The 12,638-nt window shown below is 46.5% G+C and overlaps 1 pseudogene; it reads right to left on the reverse strand.

Annotated features, from left to right (window-relative positions):
• Nucleotides 1-1,953: 1,953 nt before the first annotated feature.
• LOC126537712 (uncharacterized) lies at nucleotides 1,954-5,077 on the reverse strand (annotated as a pseudogene).
• Nucleotides 5,078-12,638: the final 7,561 nt, after the last annotated feature.

Consider the following 12,638-nt stretch of genomic DNA (forward strand, 5'->3'; position numbering starts at 1 on the left):
AATGACTAATAAAAATTGGGCCCCTCGTTTAACCCCCTTTCTTCTCGTTTACTATATAACCAGGGTCTCGAATTCGGCAACATTGATGCCTTCAGGCTGCATGTGTGGGTTTATTGACCAGTTTCCTTCATCCAAAAAGATTACGTTCTCGTGACGCCTGCGGCAAAAAGGACGTTCCACGTCCGCCGCCAAGGTCTGTGAGTAGTGGCGCTGGCTAAGACTCCGAGTGTTCTACTAGGACATATATATAACCAAGAAAGTGAATTGGGAAACGGCGCCATGGTAGCTCAATTGGTACAGCATCGCACGCGAAATGTGAAGGTTGTGGGTTCGGTTCCCACCTGCGGCAAGTTGTTTTTTCATCCACTTTTACTTCCTTTACTTTATCGTTTCGTTATTTTATTTATTAAGCACAAGTAATTCCCCCATGCTGTCCTTGGTGTCAGTGTTTGTTGGTTTCGTATGATATGACTATATATATATATATATATATATATATATATATATATATATATATATATATATACATATATATACATGTATATATTGAGACCATGAACGTGAACTCGCCGCACACAACGCAGAGCGCTCACCCAAGCCAGCCTGCCAACTGCACATAGATGGTGCGAATGCGTACTCAACTTGGCGGCGCCCATGAAAAGTCTATATCTCGGTGACAGCTGCGCGTTTTATCTGTGAATGTCATGCTGACTTTTTTAATCTTTTCTGGAGATATATGAATGCATGCTGTACCGCCGAGGTAGTTAGGCTATAAAACACTGTACTTGCCTCTCTTTCTTGCTTAAACATTGCAAGCCGTCTAGAGCATTGCGAGCTGCGGAAACCGATCGAAGTAGCACTGCGCAGATCCGAAAAGCACTGCATGGCACTCTTTGCTCCGCGTTGCCTGCTACGAAGGCTGGTCCATTTTACTTCATCACGCGAATGTTTTTTGTGTGTGTGTCGCTAAAAACAGCCTCCTTGTCAGTTTTTTATTGCATACTAATCTGTGATGTGCGATGGTTGCGGTTGTCCGCTGATAAGTAAGCAGCCGAGAAAATTGTGCTGGGAACGAGCTAATTTAAGCTGTTAATTTAAGCTGTTCGAGGAAGACATGGAAGACAGGAAGACAGGGAGTAAACAAAAGGTTGAATAAGAAATATGACTGCCTTATTTACAAGCTTATACGAAATTTATGGATCAAGGTAAGTTAACTGTCTGAAAATTGATAATTTCAGACAGCTGGTGAAAGAACAGCGTTACCAAACCTGGGGCCCTATAACGTAAAAATATTCCAATAGGTTCCTATTCCAATCTCCTGATGTCATATTTGCGCAACCACCGACGCAAGCATCGGGCGGTTACCCACGGGGTTGTCTGAACAGGCCAATCAAACACTGTCCTCGTTCGTAGGAGGTAACTGTTGTGTTCTTGAAAAACGAATAACGTTGACTAGACTGAGAGGCTTGTCTTATCTAATTGGCTGCCAAGAGGCGAGGACCACGCTCAAGCGGAGAGGGTGTGATGTTCGCGGGTTCAAGAAAGCAAGAAGCGATAAGAAGGCTGTGTAGTAATTTACTGGGTGGCACCTAGAATGCTGTCTGGCTGCTCTCGTGCAGGTGCTCGCTTTTTCTAGAGCCCCTGCTGACGTCACTTCGCGTGTCACTTATCACACCGGTAACAAAACTGCGGCGGCTCCTATCACTGCCTCCACCGCAATTTGGAGATTCAGGATGGCTGGCATCGGTCAGGTGGCTTCCTAACTCGTTGAGGGTACCACTTCGTAGGGCTGTTTTCACTGACCATGGGTGCAGATATAGTTTCGCAGACAGCGGCCGATGGTAGTGGACCAACTGCAAGGGCTGGATAACACATTTCGGCCTCCTCCTCCACCACAAATGGGGACGTCATCGTGGCACCAGAGGCTCATAGCAAGTGGTCCTTGTGTCGCCTTCACGTGCAGTGTCCGTTGGGTGTCTGCACCTTGACCTTGTACGACACTGGCCCCGCCCGCTGCAAGATGGTAGCGTTGAGCCATCTTGGTCCGCTCCTGAAATTGCGCGCCAAAGCTTCATCGTTCACTTGAAACAAAATATGATCGCTACTTCGCCACATCATTTGCTGAAACTGACTTGTGCTGACGGTGCGCGACAAAGCAGGCTTCAGTGCGTCCAAACGAGTGTGCAGTTGACGACCAAGAAAAAGATAAGACGGTGTCTCGGGTGTCGTCGCATGCGGCGTGTTCCGGTAGACCATCAAGAATTTGGGCAATGTTCCTTCAAGACTTTCTGCTGCAGAGCCTTTGCGTAGAGCGTTCTTTAAGGTCCGCATGAACCTTTCAGCCAATCCGTTGCCGCTCGGTTCATAAGCAGAAGTGAAAACTTGCCGGACGGCGTGCTCTTTCATAAACGCTTTGAGCTCGGACGATGCGAACTGTGCACCGTTATCGCTTAGAATTGTCTCCGGCGCGCCGTATCGGGCAAACAATTCGCGTAAATTTGCTATGGTTGCTTGCTTAGACGCACTTGTCATGACGTACACCTCTGGCCATTTTGAATGCGCGTCTACAACAACTAACAGCATACGATTACAGAATGGGCCGGCCAAGTCAATATGTACAAGTGACCATGGTTACGTAGGCCACGACCACGGGTGCAACGGTGCCTTTAGCGACATGTTGCGCTGATGTAGGCATGGAATGTAGTGTCTCACTTGATTCTCGAGATATTTTTCCACGGATGGCCACCATACGTAGCTTCGGGCGAGTTCCTTGCTTCGCACGATACCTGGGTGTCCCTGGTGTATCTCCTCCAGGACTGGCTGTTGCAGCTTTGGCGGCACGACCACTCGCCTTCCATGCATCAGGCACCCTTCGTGGATAGTCAGTTCACTGCGTCTCTCAAAGTAGGGTTTCAAGTCTTTGTCATCTACATGCGAAGGCCACCCTTTCCTGGTGAAGTCTAAGATAATGCTGACAACGGGATAATGAACTGTGTAACGCGTGATCTCCTTGCTTTTCACAGGAAGGGATGCTAGGCGAAGTGTAAAAAATGTCTCACTCGTGCTGTCCTCTCCCTCACTTGTCTCTAACCGCAGACACAAAAAACAGTCCGCTTGCGCGTTGTCGGTTGACTTTCTGTAGACAAGGTCGTACTAATAAAGTGAAAGAGTTACAGCCCACCGTTGTAGTCTGGCGGCCGCTATGGTCGGGAGGCCACTCTTCGGCCCAAGAACTGTTTGTAGTGGCTTATGGTCTGGGATTAACGTAAATTGTTTACCGTAAATATAAAAATGGAACTTCTTGACGCCAAAGATTAAGGCAAGCGCCTCTTTTTTCTATCTGGCTATAGTTTTCTTCGGCCTTTGATAGCGTCCTAGAAACGTAAGCAATTGGCCTTAACGTGCCATCTTTCATAACGTGCGATAACACGGCGCCGATACCGTACGCAGACGCATCGCGCGACAGCTGCAGTGGTAGCGCCGGATCATAGTGCGCAAGAACTTCGTCGGATGACAGCACTGTTTTGATGGCTAGAAATGCGTCCTCGCATTTTCGGTCCCAGGACCAGGAGACGTCCTGCTGTAACAATATGTAGAAGGGCTTAGCAAGCGTTGGCAGTTGCGGCGTAAACTTGCCATAGTAGTTAATGAGCCCAAGTAGCGAACGCACTTTTGCTACGTTGGTGGGTGCTGGGGCTTTGAGAAGAGCTTGAACTTTTTCGTTTGTTGGTTTGACGCCCGTCCTACTGATAACATGCCCAAAATACTGAAGGCTTTCCCTAAAGAACTCGCATATTTCTCTCTTAACTCGGACGCCTTTTCGCGCCAGTGTTCGAAGTACTGCTTCAAGATTCTTGAGGTGCTCTTCTGCAGTAGTTCCTGTCACAAGAATGTCATCTACATAACAGATCACGCCTGGCAGTTCTTTCGAGAAGTTATCCATAATGCGCTGGAACAATGCCGGTGCCGAGGCGACTCCGAAGGGCAATCTGTTAACAGCGAACAGCCCTTTATGCGTATTCAACGTGAGCAGCTTTTTAGAGTCTTGCGACATTTCCACCTGTTGGTATGCCCTATTCAGATCCAGCTTCGTAAAGTACCACCCTCCCGCAACGCAGCTAGTATCTCATCCAGCCTAGGTAGAGGCTACTGCTCTGTGTCTAGAACAGGGTTCAACGTTGTTTTATAATCTCCGCACACACGTATTGTACCGTCCTTTTTAGCAACCAGTACAATCGGTGTGGCAAACTCGCTAGGGGAAACTTGGGCAATGATGCCCATTTTCTGTAGCTTTTCTAGCTCTTCCTCCACTGCTAAACGCAATGCGTAGGGTACGTTTCGGGCTTTCAGGAACTGTGGACGATTTTCCTTAAGAAACAAGGTAGCTTGCTCACCTTCTATCTTGCCAAAAGTATTGTCAAAAAGTTTGCTGTATTTGTCGAGGAGTGCTCTCAGTCGTGTATCATGGTCCTCTTGGCTTGCGTCAGGGTGCGAATCATTGCACAGCTTGTGTAATCCGCATTTTTCGTCCCAATCTAAGCGAAAAGTTTCGAGCCACTCGTGTCCTAGTAGAGCTGGTCCGCCGTAGTCTACGACGTACAACGGAAGGTCACCGACTTGGTCCCTATATCGTACGGCCGCGTTGAAGACGCCGCAGGGTTGGACAACTTCTGTGTACGGTTTCAGTCACAGTGCTGTTGGTTCCAGCTTCTAAGGTGGTCTAAGCTTCTTGAGCTTTTGCCGGGATATCATAAACATTAGCACCTGTGTCTGTGATATCCATGCTCCAGCGCAAGGGTACACCCTGAATTTCTACTTCGACGGTGATGGGACGCCGGGTTCTTTGAGACAGCATCTGGACGTTGCCCGTGTCGTCGCTTTGAAGAGTGCTTACCCATTTCTCGGAACTTGCCAGCTTCTGTTTGGGACCACGACAGGCACGCTGAGTGTGGCCCTTCTTGACGCAGTTCGTGCACTTACCAGCGATATGCGGACAAGCACGGGAAGAATGCTTGTCGGAGCCACAGCGGCAACACTCGAAAGATCGCTTCCTTTTCGTTTCGCCTTCGGTGCCCATTTTGCGCAATTCGTCGGCAGCTTCTTTCGCGTGCGCTTCCTCAACGTTTTTCTTGGCTTCTTACAGAGCCAGTGCGCGCTCAACGGCCTTTTGGAAAGTCAGCGTTTTATCTTCTGCAAATGAGTATCGCTGAATGTCGGTACGGAATAAGCCGCACCCAAACCTGTCTCGGATGGAATCGTCCAAAAAGGTGCCGAATTCACAGGTTTGAACGAGTTTTCTGAGCTCAGCAACATACTGTGCGATACCGTCATGTTGCAGCTGACATCTCCTGTGAAATTCTGCTCGCTCTCCGATCACAGATACTCTCGGAGTGAAGTGATTGCGTAGCAGTTCTGTTAGTTCGTTGAACGTCTTTTGCGACGGCTTAGCTGGTGCGGCCAGAGACTTCAAGAGGCTGAACAACTTCGGCCCAATAATGCTGAGCAAAGCATTCACCTTAAGGTCTGCGGGCACTTGTTCACCGCAAACAAAGGAAATCAGGCGTTCTTCGTAAGATAGCCAGTCACTCACAGTTTCGTCGAAGGCTTCTACTTGACCAATATGACCGGAGGCTGCCATCTCGGAAGTGCTGACGCCTTGTGTCATAGGTGCGGATGCGTCCAGCGGTCCTCAGAGCGTTGCAGTCGGTGCTTGGTTGCTCAGCTTCAGCGCTTCTTTCCTGTGTATGGCCTTGTTTCCACCATCCTCGTCGCCAGTTGTGATGTTCGCGGGTTCAAGAAAGCAAGACGCGATAAGAAGGCTGCGTAGTACTTAACTGGGTGGCACCTAGGATGCTGTCTGGCTGCCCTCAAACAGGTGCTTGCTTTTTGTCGAGCCCCTGATGACGTCACTTGGCGCGTCATTTATCACGCCTGTAACAAAACTGCGGCGGCTCGAATCTGAGCGATTCGATGGGGTCGAGCCACTGCCCTGAATATAGATAACCGGATGAAGAGGGTGGTGCCGACGTCTGCGATTGGTCCGCTTTCCATTACTTAGCTTGAGGTGACTGGGCGAAAATCGCTTCCTTATGCAACGAATCCTAAGAATGCTGCTGAAACGAATGCTCAGCAAAGAAGAGTTGGCAGTACGAGGTCATAAACATGCCGAAAGTGCTTGAAAACGTTTCACGGCCACGCAAAAGTTTTATTATACGCAAGTGAATCCACGCAATCCGGCATGTGCGAGCATAGCTATTGCCTGAGCGATCAGCGCCAGCCATTTTTCATTCCTTTCGGAACGGGGCAGCCCGCGGCTATTCAGAAGAAAATTCAGCTTTGTTCGGTATATTAATGCATCTTTAACGCGTACACGTCACTTTGAGGCGGTGAGTTCTTGCGGTATTGTGACGTCGCGCGACAGGCAGGTGAAGTGGGTGCAGCCCGAAAACTTTGGACCAATAGCCGAGGGCAAATGGCGAGAAGGCGTCGAATGGGAAATTACTATTTTTCTTTTGTTTAGTCAAATCATACATAATCAGTGTGTACACGTCATATCAGACGGGGGGCTGTCGCGATTTTCTTGATGTCGCGTGCTAGACAAGAAAAGTGGGGGTGGCCCCCTAAAAGTTTTTGACCAATCGGGTAGGGCTGATTGCAGAATTGGAATAGAAAAGTTTGGAATAGTTTTACGTTATGGCGCCCTTGTTACTTCCATATAGCAGCTGTTAAAATGGGAATCTGAGTGGGTAAAAGCTTGTGGCTTACTTGTAGCGTAATGTCCACAACAAAATACGATGAAGTGATGTACCTGAATTGAAAACACTGTACAGCGGATACACTGCTGAGATTTCATCCAGCAATTGCGTCGTGAGTAATCATGTAACTTATTTCCTCAATTTTTTTAGACCGCAGCTCTAGCACGAATAACTCCTCCTACCATTCAATCTTTGTCTCAGCTGCGTCTGTATATGCGAACAATGTTGTCCTCAGCCTTACAATCGGTTTTACTTACAGATAATTTTTTTGTATGAGCAATCTGAAATTGCTGTTGTGACAAATGATTTGCTTTTGTATGATTGTCAAAAGTAAAGCAAAAAAAACGGCGGTTGTTTTAAAAAATTCTAAGAAGCTTTGTGGTGTACTTATGCTGTTATAGAATGTGAAGTTTGTACTGTAAATACGAGATGCTCAGCTTTGTCATAACGTCTTTTTTGTTTTGTATTGTATTTATTGCTTTTCTAAATTTACAATTAAAAATTCTAAATATCATTCATGTCTCTGCCTATTATAGTCCTGCCGAAACGCAATAGCCGTACGCTATGCCATGCTGACTGTCGCATCTTGAATAGGATATCTACAGGGTTAATTTTTAAGAAGCACGGTTGCCCTGAATGCACCAAATTAATGCGCGAGCCACACAAACAAGCTTAAATTGTCATTAAAAGAAGAACGACGCTAAAAATGACAACTGCTAGAACCAAACAGACTGCCACAATAAACACATGTCATGTTGTTTTCCTCTTCCAGCAATACACTATTTTCTCTATTTCTCTCTCTCTTGCATCTGCAGAAGAAATTGCGCGCTTGTGGAGCGCACACCACATGACAAGCGGGATGGCGACTGTAACTGTTGCTGAAAGGTCACTGTTGCCATGACAACAAGCGCGATTTCTTTCTTTTTTTGTACTCGGAAGCATGGCCTACCATACATCCAGGCAGAAACTGGCGGTTCTGACGCAATTCCCGTTTACGTCAGGGGTGTGCCACCTGACATAGCCGTGTCTAGTTCGTTCAGCATGGCTGGCGTCAACAAAGAGTGAGGAAAACTCATAGAGCGAGCAAAAAGAAAGGCATGACACACGTTGCCGGCCGGTTTTCCTCTAGTCAGACCTAATCTTTTATGCGCCGTTTTTCGTGAGAAGACTTTTTGCGCGTCTGATACACCAACGCAAGGAGCGCAGCCACAAACACCACTTGGATAAACTTTCTAGTTTGAGGAGTAGCCAAGCGTTGATATCTCCTGGTTTCCTACCCGGTCTTCGTTTTTATCCCTGTGTACATGTATACTTAGCTCGAAGTTCGCAGTGTCGACCACAAGCAGCGATGCGCGCGAGCAGATTTAAACAATGATTTTGCTCTGCCAGTTGCGCCACAATGCTCAGCGCTTCCAGGTCGGAGGAACAAAAATAGGATGATCACGCTCCGCGTCTGAAACACTGCGTGCTGTTGTTACTGATCGCAAAACCCGGGCCCTGCGAACATATCACACCACGCATGCACGCCCATGTGGCTGGGCAAAATCGCTCTTTATTGCATGTGCAAGTGTACTGTCGTGGTTTCGTATTGTTTTCGAACATCAGCTCAGACGCATGATGAAACAATTAAACGTCTATCATTTTCCCAAAGAACAACTCGCTTTCCTGCCAGAAGAAAGGACTGGTGTCAGCAAAGCAGGACTGATTAATTAAACAGTCACAGCCTGCTTTGCCTGGCCCTTGCAAGCATTCTATACAAACATTTACGCCGCAGCGCATAAACGCGCTTTGTGTATTCAAAAAGGCATCATTAAGTTCGCTCGCTCGATTACATCACGCCTTTCCCTTTCTTGAATTTGTGGTCTTCCAATTGTTCATGGTAGTGGGTGTTCATTGTTTGGTGTCCTTTTTTTTGTATAGATAAGTGAAATATTTCTCAATGCATTGTTGAAGAAACAATGCATTCTTGGGGAAATGGCTGCAGAGACTTTCGATATCGCATTTCACGGTGAAACAAAGCGTGAAATGCTTTATAGTCCCATTATGCGCTGTGTCAGAAGTGTAAAGCCCGAAAAGGAATATAATTCTGAAAAAATTAGAATACAAGCAAAAATGTAAAAATATACTTTGGCAGAGTCCACCTATTCATCATGCCGTGAGTTAGAATGAACCGATGTTAAAGCCAGTGGGTGTCGAAATCATACGACTGAATAGAGGCGCCGCTGGGGGCAAGCCGACTTAACTTTGGACCCATTGTCCACATTATCTTTCGTGCTTTGAAATACTACTGGGAATGCTGTGCGAGAATCTTTTCTCAGCCCGGACTGTAAGAATATTCTCTCCCCCCCCCCCCCCGGAATACAGAGAGAGAGAGAGAGAAGGAAGGAAATCAGTTACATAAAGACGGTAGAAAACAACTGCGTTTGTAAAATTGCACGTTTGACAATTTGTGCGAGATCTGCCATGGGCACGGCGAACTGGCCATATGACGTAAAACTATTCCATTCTGATTTTATTATTATTTTCTGGCACCAAAGTTGCTTGAATACTGACGCAAGCATTGGGCGGTGACCCGCAACGTTGTTTGAACAGCCTGATAAAACTTTCTTCTAGTTTATAACAGGCCACTTCTGTTTGCTTGCAAAGTGAGTGAAGTTGCCTACCTTGGCAGTCTTTGTAATCTAATTGGCTAACAAGAAGGTAGGAGCACACAGAAGTCCAGGTGGTTTCGGTGAGGCTGAGCTTGCACAATGAAAGCGGATAACCGGGTGAGGACAGTTTTGCAAGGGGCAAGCGTCTACGATTGGTCGGCTTGCCCTTGCTTACTTAGCTTAGGGCGGCTTGTCTAAAATCACGGCAATTTTCAACGGGCATCTCAAAACGCCGCTAAAATGGGTCCTAAGCGCATAAGAATTCGCAGAGAGGTGTCAAATACTTGTAGAAGGGGCTTGACGACGTTATGCGGCCACACAAAAAATTCGCAATGAAATGGATTCTCCGAAGCAGCTCCCAGTAGTCAGTGCCGCTCTAATCGGCGGGCAGCCATTTTTTATATCTAGCGGAACCGGCAGTCACCTATTGTCCCAAAAAAGAAAGAAACTCAACTGTGCTGGGCGAAGTAATGCACCTCTTTTGAATAGACGCCAATTTGACGTGGGGTGTGGTCCATCCTTTGTGACGCCGCATGACAGAGACGAAGTAGACGCAGCCCGAAAAAAGTTCACCAATAGCGGAGGGCTAATAGCAAAGAAGTCGTAGAATTCACACGAACTTTTTTTGGTTTGTTCGGCCCAATCATGTACAATCAGCGTGTACCCCTCCTATCACATTGAATGTTTTCGCATTGTTTGTAACGTCCGTTAGAGGCAGGCGACGGCTGCGGGGCCTGAAAATTGGCCACCACTCGTGAAGGGCTAAAAGAAAAACGGGAAAATAAACATTTGCGAGTACTGTTACTTTATTCGCTGCGAGGCTGAGTGGAATCGTCGCCTTGCGGACATTGGCTAAACCACGCATAATGTGCACGGCGCTTCGTGTCCTCCGCTATGGTATACGTGTTTACACGTACGCTTACGAAGTGCATGTTGCCTGAAATATTTTGTTTAATACTTCTACCACAGTTGTTATGACTTTGACGCGGTACAAGGCGTTTGGCCTTGCTGTGATAAGTTCAGGAATTCCACGGGTCGAGCGCGCGATGCCTGACAGTTGCACCCTCCATCCGTCAAATTTATTTCAATTTTGGTGCCGGTGTCTGGTTCAACCACATTAGAAAAAGCATTTGGAGTTGTCTTAAATAAAAGATGAAGATAATTTCCCTTTTTGTGAGGCTTCCTCCTCCTTTCCGTCTTTAACGGAACAGATTTTCTATGTGTGTAATGCTGCTGATTTCCTCCATGAAGACGAGCTCCCTCCAGTCTATATTCACTTTAAGGATCGCGTTGTTGGCTGCGCCCTCCTTATTTTTCCGACGAAAACTTTGCCACATTTCAACGCAACCTTGAGAGTTCCGTGCCTAGTTTGTAAACGCTGCTGGCCTGTCTAGCACAGGTGAAACCTGTTCAAGGCTTGCCCTGTGTTAGAGGGGGTGGATGAAGGGAGGGGGTATACTCTGTGCACTGAAGCAAGGAACACATTTCTACCAACGACAGACGACTGAAGGTTGTATACTACGTAGCCTTTTGTTACGTCTGGAGAAAAATCTCAAATAGGTAGTTTCACCGAAGCGCCTATGTCTCTTCCATTCTCTCAGTTCGCAGTACTACTGAGAGTACCGCTATAGAGCTCACACTGCAAATGGTGGCCATTGGTTTGCCGGCCCAGCTCAACTACACTGTGGACGGGCAGGCCATCAACCACCTCACATGGCTCCCGGACCAACGCGTCGAGCTTCTTGCCCACCAGAGGCTCTCCGAGTAGGACTACGCATCTGGACTATGCACCGTTAAGACGATGACAGGTACCAGTTCATTACTGCCGACGACCACGACACTGACTACGACGCAGTAAGGCTGAAGCTGGACGGCGAGTGCTGCGATTACTGTTGCTATTGTATAGCCATTGTATGAATTATTTTCTTGTGAGCTATCTGTTCAACTAAGCAAACCCTGAACTAAACCAGACTAAGAGTATGACACACTTGAGCGTACTAGTTGAATTAATGAAATGAACAAAGTTCAAAAAGCTTGGCAGTGAAAACAACATAAAGTGGGGCAGCTGTGCAATGGAGCCAAGAAAGCAGTCGGCAGTTATTTTGTTCGTTTTTACTGTACTAGGTATTCAACTTCTCTATATATGGCATTTCCCCAATCGCCCAATCAACAGAGCTTGTGGCTGGCGCTAAATCTAACGTACAAACCATCGAGAGAAAAGTTTACAGCAAGATGGTGATTACACGTTAGGATCAGTGATCAAAGAGGGAATGTTACTGGAGCCAACGTTATACAAAGAAACTTGCCATCTTCAGGCAGACGAAGAAAACTTCCCTTGACCAAGCGTTCCCTCCAGAGACATACGTGCATTGTTTCACCATTGCTAATTAGTCATTATGCGAGAGCTCGCATATTTCATAACCTCATTTTATTGACATTTGCAATAATCGGGACATCAATTCTAGATCTCCATATTCAGGAAGTGCTGTTGGGGTTATAGCAAATGCATCGTAAATATGCGTTGCCCCCCCCCCCTTATTACAGGAGTACTTAACATTTGTTGAGCTCAGGAATTTTGTAACCATAACAAGAATGGTGATAAAACACACTTTTACTGAGTAAAAAACAGTATTCGTTGAAAGGTCAAAGTGTGCTGTGTACTCAAGGTGGCGCCTATTTTAGGCAAAAACAAAATTCTAACTACGCCAGTACAAAGCTGCAGATAGTAAAACTGAACTCGTGACATTTTACACGAAAAGTATATGCAGAGATGCAGATTGTAATTATTTTGCTAATGGGTGTGTTTGGAGAGGTTGAGAGGATTTCGGATCACGCCAGAGCCACGTCAAAAATGCTTGTGGATTTTATTACCAGAACAAAATGCGGTCATGCATACGGTAAATGGGAAGCTGTCGTTGGAGCACTCGATTTGAAACTTTTATCTCTGACGGGTACGACCCACTCAGTAATTAAATTTCTACCAAGAACTGCATCCCTTTTTTATTATACCAAGGGCATCTTCAACTCAATCAGGCTAAAGCAGCGGCTTACAATAAAAGCGAATAGCATTTTTTTTTTCTATTATATGGGCTGTGGTTCATCAGTGCGCTGTCTCACCTTCTGGCGTATGAAATTAGGATCATTATTAAGGCTTTATTTCAAGCAGTATAGTTTGTGGCGACAAGATGACGCAGACAAGGACTATAGCTATGTCACAACTCAAGAATAGTTA

The sequence above is a fragment of the Dermacentor andersoni genome, chromosome 4 (assembly GCF_023375885.2).
Source record: "Dermacentor andersoni chromosome 4, qqDerAnde1_hic_scaffold, whole genome shotgun sequence".
Classification (NCBI taxonomy): Eukaryota; Metazoa; Arthropoda; class Arachnida; order Ixodida; family Ixodidae; genus Dermacentor; species Dermacentor andersoni.